Source organism: Macrosteles quadrilineatus, unplaced genomic scaffold (assembly GCF_028750875.1).
Source record: "Macrosteles quadrilineatus isolate MER2022 unplaced genomic scaffold, UCM_ALF_1.0 Scaffold_1__1_contigs__length_201487025, whole genome shotgun sequence".
Classification (NCBI taxonomy): Eukaryota; Metazoa; Arthropoda; class Insecta; order Hemiptera; family Cicadellidae; genus Macrosteles; species Macrosteles quadrilineatus.
This window is the reverse complement of record NW_026542594.1, coordinates 50,082,683-50,099,209: the sequence shown is the minus strand read 5'-3', so window position 1 is coordinate 50,099,209 and position 16,527 is coordinate 50,082,683. Positions and strand designations below refer to the sequence as shown.

Here is a 16,527-nt window from a genome sequence, read left to right as displayed (position 1 = left end):
TGAAAATCCCATAATACTATAAGAATTTACCAGCAGATGGCTGGATCTTGAATTTTTTTTTCATCATACTGTAATACTGGCTGTCGATTGTTCAGCCCAGGGGTGCCCACAGGGGGGTTTGATGTCGCAAAATGTGACATCAGAAATTTATTTGGGGGGGATTCAAGCCAGTGGTTGGTTAAAAGCACATAAAAGATTAATCATATAATTTTTACGACCTCCTTAATTTATTACTGGGGTAATTATGCAATCAAAATCCCGTTTGACATTTTATCTTGATTAATAAATCATTTTATAATTGCTATAAAATATATAGATACTTTTATGTGGATTTCCACTTTCTGACTCGTATCATGTTTGACAGTGAGAACAACTCCATGCCTTGAGGACCTATTGATGGTTTTTTAGGTTTGTTTATTATAATATATAGCTTGATTCATAAAAAACCAGTATTATGATAATGATAATCATTTTGCTTTTTTTACAACATGAAAGCTTGTGATAATATTTTCGCTCTCCCAAATAATTATGCCTGGGTCATTTATTCATTGGAAGAAATTGAAATACAGTACTGTGACAATTTAATTAAGGCTTTTGATAGGCTATGTGTTTACGTTAACTTCAAGAATCGAAACACATGATTCTGGATTAATTAAATTGTATTTGATATTGTCTTTTCTTGAATCTAGAAAGAGCATCAAACAAATGTTACTAGTCTTAGAATAGATATATAATTATTTTTTACGCCACACTACTCTATTTTGACGAACTTCCCATGCAAGGATTTAGTCCAGAAAACAGCTGTTTGTCGCCAGCTTAATCAAATGGGGTTTCATACAGTACTACTGTACTGTAATGAGTTTTGCCGGACACCAATCAGCTGATAATACTGTATTTGGGTGGCAATGAGTGGTTATAACAAAAACATAACCTCTCTTAGAGGTTATGACTAGTGATTTTTAGTCCTTTAGTTGCTGGTGGTAATGTATAAGGATTTGAACTGATTTAGTAGTATAGCGTAAACTATCGTACGTCACTCGTCCAAAATTTGTTGGCCGGACTCGTATAAAAAAACCACTACTCGACTTCGTCTCGCACGGGATTCAGGACTAGTAACGTAATATACTATTTTACCACACTATGATGTTTTTAACTGTTTTACATATAGATACATTAATTGGTGGCTGAAAGTTACGTTTTGCAGGCCATGCCAGCTGTCATCGTCATTCGGGGATTGAGCAGGTTTTTACATCCCTAGGGCCGCAAAATCAGCTGCCCGCTTACTTTCTTAAAACATGAATGCATATTAAATACACAATCAGTATCCATAGCATTGCAATAGAGTTGTTTTATTGTCACCGCTGCCTAGCAACTATTTATTATTATTTTTGCTGATTCCTCAAATTATTTATCCACATGACCTTAAAGTTGTAGTTGTTTGTGTTGATTATATCAGTGTGCAGTGCATTATCATTGAGGTGAATTAGTGGTAATAGGGTATAGTGTGGTGAATAATAGCGTTCGTACCACGGACTGAAATGGTTTTGCAGTTCTCGATCGTTTTAAGTCCTCGACTTCGTATCGAACTTAAAAACTATCTCGAACCAGCAAAACCTCATTTTTGGCCCTAGGCACGAAATATACTATTAAGTTTAGGCCTAGTAATATTTTTGAGACTGAAAATTTTACACTTATTTAAAAAGGACGAAACTCAGAAGTGGATTAAAGGGCAATTTAGAAAATATCGCAAACTTTTTGACATAACTTTAAGTACTTTCTCCCCTACAATTTAATATGGTAAAAGAATTGTTTAAACCCTGATCCCAAAAAAGTGGTTTTCGAAGTGTTGTGTTTGTCTGTCTGTATGTGTGTATGTATGGTAATGGTACAGAGCTACAGACCACGCCTATGGTCCGAGTCCGATTTTGATGAAATTTGGTATTTTAGGTACCTACCAATCCATGGTCTCTCCAGATGTTTTTTTTTTTCATTTTGGATTTTTAATAGTGATATTCCATAAAACCCTATAAAATAAAGGATGAATAAAATTTTCTCAGAATTGGCCCGAACGATTTTGATTAAAAATTAACATGTTATACTTTTTGACTATGGCAAAAATTGTATAAACCCTCTATGCCGTAAAAATTATGGTTCAAAAGTTATTGCAACTTTTGTGATTTTCCCTTTTAAAACCTATTAACTCACGGAAAATCGGATTAAAAAAAAACTACATGGCCAATTTTGATTCAAATTGTGTGCATGTAAAAAATCCAACTCATTTAAATTAAAACTAAACTAAAAAATAGTTTGCTACTAGAGTTATAAAGCAAAATTGTCCATTTAAATTGGGTTAAAAGTTTGATTCAAATGCTTAAATTCCCATAAATTTAAAGAAGTGTCGGGGGCACCCCTTCCCTCCCCGCATTATAAACATAACTATGGGTTAGCCCCCAGACCTTCCGGCATGGGTTAAACAACGAATTTGGGGGGGATTCTGCGACGTGAGCTTTGGGGGGGATGGGCACCCCTGGTTCAGCCTTCAAGCAAGTCATAATAAATTGGCCCCTGAAAATCCCAGAATGTAAGAAATTTCTACAATGTTTTAAAAATTGTAGAAATCCTTATCATTAAGACCGTTTCAAACAGGATGACGGAAATAGTATCCATTGTTTTGTTATGTGTAGTTTATGTGGTAGTTAAGTTTTAAAATGAAGTACTACATGTCCAAGCCTATTTTAATATTCTTTTAATAAATAACCCCGCTGCAGCAAACCTGCCGACTAAGCAAATTTCCATTTCCCTGGATTGATTTTCAATTAATCTATTAAATTAACATTTATGTTTAACGAGTTCCTAGGTTACCACAGAGGGGAACTAATTGAGTGTGTTTTTTATTAAAATATCAATAGCTTAGTATGAAATAAATAAATCCGTCAAGTTTGATCAAAACATATCTATAAACAAGCCAACTACAACATTTTACAATATTCTCCATAAGAATAACATAAGAATCTTGTATATTAAAAAATTTGGTTTTTCTTTTCCGAGTTTGTTTGGCTCTTCTACCCGACTGATTTTCATGATTGAGGTCTCAAATTGAAGGTATGCACGCACAGATTTGCCATCAAGCATCGGCATATTTTTATCTATAATCCCACTCAGCTTATACTTAAACGAAATTTGCTCCCCATGTATTTCTTATGGGAGTGACATTTTGTTTTCCTTTTCCGAGTTCGTTTGGCTCATCTACCCGACCGATTTTCATGATTAAGGTCTCAAATTTAAGGTATGCACGCACAGATTTGCCATCGAGCATTGGCATATATTTCTCTATAATCCCACTCAGCTTATACTTAATTGGAATTTGCTCCCCATGTATTTCTTATGGTAGTTAAGTTTGGTTTTTCTTTGCCGAGTTCGTTTGGCTCTTCTACCCGACTAATTTTCATGATTGAGGTCTCAAATTGAAGATATGCACACACAGATTTGCCATCAAGCATCAACATATTTATGTATAATCCCACTCGGCTTATATGTGTAATGAAAGTAAACCCAGATTAATTGTAATTAGAATATAAACAAAGCTGAGTATTTACTAATAACATATGACAGTAAACATATTAAATAATCAATCATGTGAGTTAAGTTTAGTTGTATTTATCATTGACTGTAGATTTTATTCACTACATTCTCCCCTCCTAGATAGAGAATAGTCTTTCAGGTATTTTGGAGGATATCTGATTCTTGATGTTCGCCTTAGTGTTGCTTGACCATCACTTAAACTATTCAACTGGTCAGCTTTGGTCTGGTTGGTGTTTAGTTGAGATTGATAGACAGTTGGAAGTGACTGAACATGTGTGTTCAGTTGCTGTTGTTTTGTCTGAGAGATGGTGTCTTCATTTATGGTCAAATGACATTCTTCCCTGATGTCAGCAAGCTCAGGTTCATCTACACTTTGCTCCGTACACTCTTCAGAACGGTTTGTGAGCTCAATGTCTCCCCTTGGAGCCAACTGTCTAAGAGAGACTGTCTTTTCTTCTCCATTTTTTTAGTCGTATTGTTGCGTAGTTAGGATTAACGTCAATCAGATCAACTTCGTCAACCAATGGATCATATTTACTTTGTCTAACATTTCTTTTCAATAATACTTTTTGGGATTCAAGAAGCCAAGTTGGTAAGGACTGACCGTTGGAGGATTTTCTCGAATGAATAAACATCCGTTCATGTGGAGTCTGGTTTGTGGCAGTGCATAGAAGCGAACGAATAGCGTGCAGGGAATCATTTAATACAAGTTCCCAATTATGTACTGAAAGATTGCGACTTTTTAACAATAGTGTAATTGCTTTCCAAATTGTACCATTATACCGCTCGATTTGACCATTTCCTTGTGGGTTATATGGCGTGGTTCGGCTTGTCGCTACACCTTTAGTGTTTAAGAAATCTTTTAGTTCTCTTGACATGAATGATGCGCCTCGATCAGTGTGAATAAAAGAAGGTAGACCGAATAACCAAAACAAATCACATAGCTTTTCTATCACTGTGTTAGTCGTCATATCCTGGCACGGAAACGCAAATGGAAAGCATGAAAATTCATCTACTATAGTCAGCAAGTACCTATTTTTAGAATTTGTTGGCAATGGTCCTTTGAAATCTATATTCAACCTTTCGAATGGAGCAGTTGCTTTTATAAGAGTTGTTTCCTGAGGTCTGTAAAAACGAGGTTTTATTTCCGCACAGGTGGGACACAAAGCAGTCATTCTCTTTATTTCTTCCAAGGAGTATGGTAAATTCCGACTTCTCACCCAATGTGCCATCCTTGTGATTCCTGGATGACAAAGTTGAGCATGCAGTTGATGCAGCTTGTTTGAATTGGTTGATCCACAGACTCGGGATAAGGTATCAGCAACATTATTTTGTTTTCCCGGCCTGTAAATAATATCATAACTATAGCATGCAAGCTCCAAACGCCATCTAAGTATTTTTTCATTCTTGATTTTGCTTGAGTGGGTGTTATCAAACATGAAGGACACAGATTTTTGGTCCGTAATGAGTTTGAAGTGTCGACCAATAAGGAAATGTCGCCACTTTTTCAGAGCTTCGACTATAGCATAAGCTTCTTTTTCAACAGCAGAGTGTCTTTGTTCACTTGATGATAAGGTTCTTGAGAAAAATGCAACAGGTCGACCGTTCTGGGAAAGGCTTGCTGCAATTGAATGCTCGGATGCATCAGTTTCAACATCAAAGGGGATATCCTCATCAATAGCAGAAATAGCTGATTTGATTATTTCTTGCTTCAGATTTTCAAAGCTTGCGGCAGCCTGAGATGAAACTGGAAACGTTTTAGTTTGTATTAAACAATGTACTTTTTCTGAGTAATGTGGGACCCACTTTGAGTAGTGAGACAGCATACCTATGGTTCTTCTCAGTGAAGCAGTGTCTGTAGGCAGCGGTAGATTCTGTAATGGTTTCAGTCTATCTTGATCGGGCCGGATGGTTTTATTACTTATCTCATATCCCAAGAGGTTTATTGACTTTAGCGAATACCTGCTTTTGTTCTCATTAATAGTGTTAGATATTTTGCTTCTGTACTTCTTGTATTAATCCATATGTTAATTATTTATTTACATTGTTCATACAATAATATTGACTCTCCAGTTATGAATAAACAGTTATACAAGTTACAAGTGCTTGTATTTATTAATTGGCGACGAGGATAAAAAAAAATAAACTACACTTTATTACCTCCAATTTTTTACATTTTATTATTTAATTACCTATTTTAATTGTTCATATCTGTACTAGTCAACTACATAATGGAAATATTACATAACATTGATTCAATAACAGATTTGAAGAAAGTACGGGCTATTGTAAAAGGCCAGATTACAAAGGCAGACAGACTTTTAGATGATGTATCCACCATACCAACAGAAGTCTTACAAAACAGAATGGATTTATTAGAAGAAAACTGGAAAAGATTTGAGGCGGTTCAACTGAAGATAGAATTGAAGTCAAAGGAAGAAGATGTTGATGAAGAAGTTAGATACAGAGTTGACATGGAAGAACGATATTACAAAGTAAAAGATCAGTTACAAATTAGAAAAACACAAATAGAACTAGAAAAAGGTCTGCAACAAGGTAGTACGACCAACAGAAGTAATCATATGTACCGTTCTCTTACTTCGGCTATATCATTCACTCCTTTTCAAGACGATGAAACGTTCAAGAACTTCATCAGGCGCTTAGAGATTTTTATGCATTTACATGGACACGGACTACAGCCCAGGGACAAGGTTTACACCCTTCTTCACGCCTTGTCTCCTACCCTACATCAGAAATTGTATGATTTGTGTGCGCCTGAGAACCCACTGGATAAGACCTATTCAGATCTGGTAAAGTTACTATCAGATTATGTTGACCCTCAGCCAAGTACATGGGCACTGCAGCATAGGTTTTTATCAAGAGTACAGGACCCATCAGAATCGGTGAAAATGTATTCTGCTGAACTCCAAAAATTAACAACAGATTGTGATTTTTCATGTGAGAATTGTGGGAAAACCATAGCCAACACACTTTTACGCATGCAGTTCATCAGAGGAATTAAGGATGCTGATGTTAGAGCAAGGATACTACAAGAAAAAACAACTAAATCATTTCAAGACGTTGTTAAATTGGCAACAGCAATGGAACTAGCCAAAGACGAAAGTTCTCTGGTCAAAACATCAACGGATTTTACAAACAATACTGTTCACATGATTGGAAACAAAAAATCAAACTATATACCTAAGAAATCTCAGCCTTCACCCTTTGACAAACTGAAAGGAAGATGCTACCGCTGTGGTTCACGGGATCATAGAGCCAACAACTGCAAGTTTGCTTCTGAAACGTGTCACAAATGCAAAAAGCAGGGTCACATTGCCAGTGTCTGTATGCAAGCGAAGCAAACAAAAGTTCACCAGACTGAAGAAGATGGAAACGATAGTTATCAAGAAGAAACTCATGAAATTTACAAATTGAACAATAGCAGTAGTGATAAAATACTTATTGATATTTTGCTAGAAGGGAATCCAGTCCAGATGGAGCTGGATACAGGTTCAGCCATCAGCACGTTACCATATAATATGTTCAAGAAACTTAATACGAACAGAAGACTTTTCAATACACAGCTACGACTTAAAACTTATACAGGTGAATTATTCAAGCCCAAAGGCGTTGTGTTTGTTCAATGTTCATACAAAAGCCAGAGTTTTATGGGTAAACTCTATATTGTAGACGTCCACTTGGATCCTATTTTCGGTTGAGACTGGCTACGGGAAGTAGAGTTGGACTGGAAAGAAGTAAAAACAATCAAACAAGAAACTGGAGGACGTTTAGATGAACTTCTAAACAAATACAAGGATGTTTTCGAGCCAGATATAGGCCAAATACCTGATCAACTAGGCCACTTACAACTGGCACCTAACGCTCGACCAATATTTATGAAAGCAAGGCCAATACCTTATTCCTTGAAACAAAAGGTAGAAGAGGAACTAGAACGCTTAGAAACTGCAGGAATAATAACAAAGACGGAAAATTCTGAATGGGGAACACCCATAGTACCAGTAATGAAACCCAATGGTGAAATTAGAATATGTGCTGATTATAAGGTTACGGTGAACAGACAAATTCAAGACGAACACTATCCAATACCGAGAATTGAAGATATTTTTGCAAATATGAGCGGTGGCAAGATTTTCTGTACTCTGGACTTAAAAAAGGCTTACTTACACCTACAAATGGATGAAGCAAGTGCTGACATACAAACCTTAAGTACACATAAGGGACAGTTCAGAGTTAATAGACTCATGTTCGGCGTTAAAGTAGCTCCTGGAATTTGGCAAAGAATCATGGACAAGGTCTTATTGGGTATAGAAGGCACTCAATGTTTCTTCGATGACATAATCATCCAAGGAAAATCAGAAGAAGAGTTGCTCACTCGGTTGGAAATGGTACTTCAGAGAATAAAAATGAACGGACTAAGAGTAAATAGAGATAAATGCAAGTTTCTACACAAACAAATTGAGTACTTAGGTCACACTATAGATGCCCACGGAATCCACAAATCAGAAGATAAAGTTAAGGCTATCAGGCAAGCAAGAAGACCCCAGAATGTTAGTGAACTAAGAACCTTCTTAGGTCTTGTCAACTATTATAACAGATTTATCGAGAACCTGGCAACGATTCTCAATCCGTTACATGGACTACTGAAAAAGGAGAAGAAATACAAGTGGACAGATCAATGTGAACAAAGCTTTCAGAAGGTCAAGGAGATCATTACAAATGAAATTGTCCTTACTCATTTTGATCCAGTCTTACCTTTGGTATTGGCAACAGACGCATCTCCGGTGGGACTTGGCGCAGTACTGTCACATAGATTTCCAGATGGAAGTGAAAGACCTATAGCCTTCGCTTCAAGAACATTGACAAAACCAGAAGAGAAATATAGCCAAATTGACAAAGAGGCCACTGGAATTTATTGGGGACTAAAAAAGTTCTTCCAATATTGCTATGGACGTAAATTCATCCTAGTAACGGATCATAAACCGTTAGTTACAATATTCAATCCTGATAAAAACCTTCCTTCTATGTCAGCTACACGACTTTTTAACTATTCACACTTCTTATCAGGTTTTGACTACAGAATAGAATTTAGACGAACAAATGATCATGGAAATGTGGACTTCCTTTCAAGATTTCCAATTGAAAAACATTCAAATGCCAGCATGGACCAGACTGATGTTTTCTATATGAACCAAATTGCAACGATCAACCTTAACCATAACCTAATTGCTCAAGAAACAAAAAAAGATGAAAACATGCAACACTTGTTACTAGCTTTGGAAACTGGAAAATCCTTGGAGAACTATGGTTATCATAATGGTGAGCTATGTCTACATGATGGTTGTATCATGAAAGGTTGGAGGGTGATGATTCCTAGATCTTTACAAAAACATGTCCTCGAAGAACTACATTCTGGTCATTTGGGTATGGTAAAAACCAAAGCCTTAGCACGGAGCTTTTGCTACTGGAAAGGTTTGGACAGAGATATAGAAGATAATATTTCAAAATGCAGACAGTGCAGGGAAAAACAAAATTTACCGAAGAAAGAAATTAACCATCCTTGGGAGCCAGCAAGTGAACCATGGGAGCGGGTCCACATAGATTTTGCTGGGCCAACCAATGGAAACTACTTTCTGTTGGTAGTAGACGCATTCAGCAAGTGGGTTGAAGTCATACCTACGAAGAGTATTACATCTTCATGGACAATCAGAGAGCTGCGTAAAATATTCACCACCTTTGGACTACCAAGTGTTATTGTCTCTGATAATGGTCGTCAGTTCACCTCTTCTGAATTTAGTAACTTTTTGAAGAAATGTGGAACTTTGCACAAAAAGACAGCTCCTTACCATCCTTCTTCGAACGGCCAAGTCGAACGCTTCGTACAAACGATAAAGAAATTAATCAACTGTATGTCAGATGAATCTGGTACACTTGAAGAAAAGCTTCACCAACTGCTGATGAAAATACGTCAAGCTCCGAATTCAACTGGCAACAGCTCATACTTCTTGATGTTCAATAGAAGGATCCGCACATACTTAAGTTTACTCTTACCTAAGACAAAGGAAGAAACTAAACAACCCAAAGGAATAGTGAGATATTTCAACCCAGGTGAACGAGTACAAGCACGGAACTATTCCGGAAATTGTAAGTGGAATTACGGAAATGTCCAAAGTAGAGACGGTCACCTTCACTATTTTATCAAGATGGACGATGGACAAATTTGGAGACGCCACATCGATCAAATGTTGCGTACGAAAGTTTAGGGGGAGACCACTGTTAGATATTTTGCTTCTGTACTTCTTGTATTAATCCATATGTTAATTATTTATTTACATTGTTCATACAATAATATTGACTCTCCAGTTATGAATAAACAGTTATACAAGTTACAAGTGCTTGTATTTATTAAATAGTAAGGCCATATTTCTTGACAGCTTCAAGAAATTTGTCTAAGTTTGCATCATGGTCACATTGATCATTTCCGCATACTGTGATGTCATCGAGATATGCAAAAGTTCCATTTAAATTTTCAGTTCGAATGATATCATCAATTACCCTCTGAAAACAAGCTACTCCATTTGTGAGCCCAAATGGAATCCTGGTGAATTGATAAAGTCTACCATCACCTTCAAAAGCTGTATATTGCTTTTCATCCTCTCTAATAGGAATCTGATGGTACGCACTAGATAAATCGATGGTACTGAACACTGAGTATTTTTATACTTTAGAAACTACGCTTTCTATGCTAGGAAGTGGATAAGCATCCAGCAGCGTAAAGCGGTTTATAGTTTGAGAATAGTCTATAACCATTCGTTTCTTATGGTTTTCATTGGTTGTGACTAGAGCTTGAGCCCGCCATGGTGATCGACTTTCTTCAATTATTCCTTCCGACAAAAGTTTTTGAACTTCGCTTCGAATGAAGAGGCTGTCATTCATTGAATGTTTGCGAGATTTAGTCGCTATAGGTCTTATGTTTTCAGTAAGATTGCTGAATAACGGCGGAGGATCAATTTGAGCATGAGCTAGAGCGCATATGTTTAATGGTGATTTATGTCCTCCAAAATCCATTTGAATTGAGGTTCAGTTTGTCCTCTGAAGTTACTCTTTCTTCATTTGTTCCAATTTTGTTTACAAAACTTTCAAATGTTTTTGGGAAATGTTTCCAAAGTTTAACACTGTTGGGAGAACTTGGATCAGTGTCAAATCTATCTGGTTTTAGAAATCTTTCCATACTTTAAGAGTTAGAGGTAAGGAAAATTAAATTATAAATAATCTAACATTTGAATAATTCAGATTAATAAATTGTAATGAAAGTAAACCCAGATTAATTGTAATTAGAATATAAACAAAGCTGAGTATTTACTAATAACATATGACAGTAAACATATTAAATAATCAATCATGTGAGTTAAGTTTAGTTGTATTTATCATTGACTGTAGATTTTATTCACTACAATATGTACACAAAATTTGCTCCCCATGTATTTCTTATGGGAGTTAAATTTAGTTTTCCTTTTCCGAGTTTGTTTGGCTCTTCTACCCGACCGATTTTCTTGATTGAGGTCTCAAATTGAAGGTATGCACGCGCAGATTTGCCATCATCCATTGGCATGTATTTATCTTTCCACTCGGTTTATACGTAAACGAAATTTGCTCCCCATGTATTTCTTATGGGAGTTACATTTTGTTTTCCTTTTCCGAGTTCGTTTGTTTGGCTCTACTAACCGACAGATTTTCATGATTGAGGTCTCAAATTGAAGGTATGCACGCAAAGATTTCACATCAAGCTTCGGCATATATTTACCTACAGTATAACTCGACCAAAAACATAATTTGATTCATTTTTTAATTCTTACTTCAATTTAAGATGCATTTCACCAGTTATAATTATGTAATCCTATATATTTGGGTATAAGAAGCTTCAGTGAAATACCCGCTTTCATTTAAGCTATTAGTTATTCAAATCGGACGAGTTTCAAGCAAACATAAGGTGAATAACCAACATAAAAATTATTTTTCATAAGGTTTTTCTATGATAAAAAATCAATCTTTCCAAGTATTTTTTTTTATATGTTATAGACTCAAAATAATCAATAAATTTATGGCGTTAATTTTTGTTTGAATCAGTTAAGCTCAAGATAGATTACTCAATTAAAAATCATGAATTTGATTATTTCCCTGATGTTATATTTATTTTAACGCTGCGGAGCAGCATGGGTCCTCTAGTTTTAAATTAAAGATTTTTTTAATTTTCTCCGTAACCGTTCACCGTACAAAAACACTTTAATACACTAAATTACTTGTGTTTTTTAAGCTCTTTAAAAAGGTCTGGAGAAAAATTGATAAATTTTGTGTTTTAAGGGTAAAAAATTAGAAAAACCCATTTTTACCCCATAAAAACCCCCCATTTAACACCGTTCCCATGGTCCGATCATGCTGGTTCGCAAACTCATTCAAGTTTATCCTGCATTACACCTTCAAACCAAATTTTATCAAAATCAGACAAAAATTACTCAAGTTATCGTCTGGACGGACACACACACACACACATACAGGCTGAGTTTTAATTGTCCCCCCCAACTTTTTTCTACTTTTTTTTCAAATATCAATCCCAGACCAATTCCAAACATTGTTGGGTAGTAAGCACTTCATTTTGACAAGGTCGTCATTTTCGGCCGCCATCTTGGATTCGCCATATTGGATGCAAAATATTTTTTTCAAATGTAAAGGTTGGGTTGTGACCCATTATTTCGAACTAGATTTTTACCCTGATTACAATGCCACAAACTGTTTTAAAAAATCTTGATCCATTCCAAAGTTATGAGGGCTATTAAAAATTTTATTTTTAGCCCATTTTAACATTGTGCATTTACAAACTAAGACCATAATCTCAAAATAGTGCTAGATAAAGATAAGTATACACCACCAGTCATTGTCGACCTATTTTCACTTGGCTATGACGGATGTATTTTTTTCGGCCACCATCTTGGATCCGCCATTTTGAAATGTGATAAATTATTTTAAATACGAAGGGGGTGTTGTAACCCATCATTTCAAATTACTTTTTTAAGCGGAACTCAATTCCTTGATCTGTTTTTTATTTTTATATTTTGATTTTGAAATGTTGACATTTTTATCAACTTATAATTAAAATATTTCATAAAGAAAACTTGATAACAAAAAATTGATTGTGGCATTGAGTTTAGCTTCCCCCCCCCCCCCCCACTTGCTGGGAAGGCGACAACATCGGTTTTTGTCATCTCCAAGATGCCCCCAACAACAATCAAAAGTCAAAAAGAGTTACACTTTCAGTGCATACTCAAACCCCCTATAGATGCTGGACCATATGTGCTGAAAGTTTTTTACTGATTCAATAAACCATTTTTGAGCAATAATAATTTGTCTCGTTACTTATTGAATGTACCTTGTATATTTGTATTGTTCCAACCGATCTATATGAAAAATGGTATGTATGTGTTAATGCGGATGTAGAAGAGAGCAAAGACCTATGTTAAGAAAAAAACAAGTTTCATAAAGATCGGTTGGAACAATAAATAAAAATGTTCATGCAAACAATACAAACTATAATTTCTGGTAAACAAAGTGATAAAAAAAATGCATGCTTGATTTTCTATTGATTTTAAATTTTACAACCTTTTCCCAGAGATCAGCTGTTTACTTACACGGGACACTCTGTAGATAAATCCAAACCTATTAACTATACTTCGTTAACAATATTTATGGTGGTTTGAGAGTAAGTTATGCCACCAGGTTTTTTGTATTTAATGTATGCTGCTTAATCAACTTTTGAGCTATTATTTTAAAGGTAATTAAGGGTCAAGTGGAGGGGATACATTTCTTCCCCTAAAAACAACTAAATATTGTGAACGAACTATATAGAGCCTGCCTTAGGTGGTGTGGGTGTGGGTCCTGAGCAAACATTCAAAAGCTTTTACTTATAAATATTGTCATATCAACAATAGCAATCTAACAATGACAATGTGAATTTTCTCTGTATGTCTACTCCCCTGCACAGTCACTCGATCACCCAACATCCCTGTATTTCCCAGCAATCTCGGCAATATTTGATATATTCTCTCAATGGCGGACAAGATTATTTCCCACGATCATAGTAACATCTGTGATGACAATCAATGTCATGGTACCATCTGTGATGATATTAATAATTGCAATTTCGGCGGTACTTGATACCATCCTCCACAATCGCAGACACATCTGTAATGATTTCCCACAATCATGATAACCTGTTATGAATTCCCTGCGATTTTGGCAATTTTCGATATCCTCCCCCTATTACCAACACATCTACGATAATTTACTGTGATCGTAAACACATTCATGATGATTTCCTATAATGGCGGCAAAACCCATCGTCATAACCCGCGGTCGTACCAATATCTGCATTAATTTTCTGCGGTTTAAAGCAACAAAGTATATAAGTAATAATTTCCTATTTGTGACATCAGTAAGTAGGTACACATTGTAAGCATATTCTGGGATCGGGATATTTTTGTTTGAAACCTCAACGCAAAAAAGATTACCGTTCTACAGCAACAGTAATTATATTTGCAGATTTTATAGTCGATTAATCATTTAAAATCTAAAATTGTCTGGTCCCATAGTAGTCCAGGAGCTGAGGGGGTTTGAGCATGCATGAAAGTAGTACGCAATGTTATTGCTGATTATTGTAATATGGACTGTGGTGATCAAAATTACGTATGTCGCCTATTTCAAAAGTGGTCGATAAGGTGGGGGGGAGGGGGCAAACATGGTGGATTGCGCTATGCGTTAAAAAACTGATAGTTCGAAAACGGTAAAAGATAGAACATCGGTTAAAACGTCATTGGAATTCTAAAAATGTGGACAACAATAATGGTTATTGGGTCCGAGGTCGTATCTCTATAAATAAACAAGTTATTGTATAAAATATGTAAAAATGGACTTTTCGTGTAGTTTTTTTACCGAAAGTAGAATTAATTTGTGAGTGTCGCAAGGAAGTAATATCAAATATCTTTGCTGATAGTTGTAATATGGACTGTGGTGATAAAAAATACGCATTTCGCCTACTTTTCAGGTGGTCGAGAACTTGGGGGGAGGGGGGCAAAGATGGCGGAACGCGCTATGCATCGAAACGACTGTAGCTCGAGAACGGTACGAGATAGGACATCGGTTAAAACGTAGTTTTAATCAAAAAAATATTACCAATAGAAAAGGTCATTGGGTAAAAAGTTGTATCTTAACTAATAAAAAAGTTATAACAATAATGAGTTTAACAAAATCTACATCGTACAGCTATTTTTTTTTCGAAAATCGTATGGATTGTTGATAAATAATAGTGCAATTACTTAATTACTCGGCTAAATATTAACTAGATGCATTTTCTTATAAGAAAAAAATATATTATTACGAAATACATTTGGTTTAAAATGTAAAACACGGCCTCCAAACTACATAATTATAATACTTGGGGTTTCGCCGCAATCAAATGCATAATACAGACTACCACTACAAATCCAATTTTAATTATTATAAAGTTGTAGGTTATTACAATATGATTATGTAACAGATTCTTATTCAGTTATGCCAGTTATTCAGTTCTTATTAACAGTTGTGCCGATATCAGCAGCACTGCGCAGCAATTATGACGCAACCTATCGGACGAACCCCAAGGCGTTTGGAGGCCGTGTTTTACATTTTAAACCTAATGTATTCGTAATAATATATTTTTTTCTTATAAGAAAATGCATCTAGTTAATATATAGCCGAGTAATTAAGGAATTACACTATTATTTATCAACAATCCATACGATTTTCGAAAAAAATAGCTGTACGATGTAGATTTTGTTAAACTTATTATTGTTATAACTTTTTTATTAGTTAAGATACAACTTTTTACCCAATGACCTTTTCTATTGGTAATATTTTTTGGATTAAAACTACGTTTTAACCGATGTCCTATCTCGTACCGTTCTCGAGCTAAAGTCGTTTCGATGCATAGCGCGTTCCGCCATCTTTGCCCCCCTCCCCCCAAGTTCTCGACCACCTGAAAAGTAGGCGAAATGCGTATTTTTTATCACCACAGTCCATATTACAACTATCAGCAAAGATATTTGATATTAATTCTTTGCGACACTCCTTTGTCTTTGTTCTTTGTCCACATTTTTAGAATTCCAACGACGTTTTAACCGATGTTCTATCTTTTACCGTTTTCAAACTATCAGCTTTTTAACGTATAGCGCAATCCGCCATGTTTGCCCCCTCCCCCCCACCTTATCGACCACTTTTGAAATAGGCGACATACGTAATTTTGATCACCACAGTCCATATTACAATAATCAGCAATAACATTGCGTACTACTTTCATGCATGCTCAAACCCCCTCAGCTCCTGGACTATAGATAATTCACAGACTTTTGTCCATTCAACAAGATTCATTTAACTCGAAACTAAGTGGAATCAACAATCTAATTGTAAATACGAGTACAAATGACGGCCATTTTAATTTTTTTAACTTAAAAAACAAACAAAATGGCTGATTTTATGAAAAATGTCAAGAACACTTTTATTTGGCATTTTTAATTCCCTATCAAACGATACAAAGTTTAAAAAGATCAAACAAGAAACAGCTGAAATATTACGTTTTTAGTTGTAAAATGGGGTAGAAAAAGACTAAGCTAGTCAGGTTTTCCCCATTTTACAACTAAAAATCTTAATATTTCAAGTATTTTTATTTCATAGTTTTAAACTTGGTATCGTATGATAGGGAATTAAAAACGCTATATAATAGTATTCCTGACATTCTAAAAAAAACTAGCCATTTTTTAGTTAGGGATTTTAATTTTAAAAATTGAAATGGCCACTATTTTTAAAATTTAAGTTGAATTGAGATAAAACTCTTTCTATAGA

The 16,527-nt window shown here is 35.4% G+C and overlaps 1 protein-coding gene across 2 annotated transcripts in view; it reads right to left on the bottom strand.

Annotated features, from left to right (window-relative positions):
• LOC128983000 (protein abrupt-like) overlaps positions 1–16,527 on the bottom strand; it is a 93,386-nt gene that overhangs the window by 57,551 nt on the left and 19,308 nt on the right. The gene's annotated exons all lie outside the window — the stretch shown is intronic.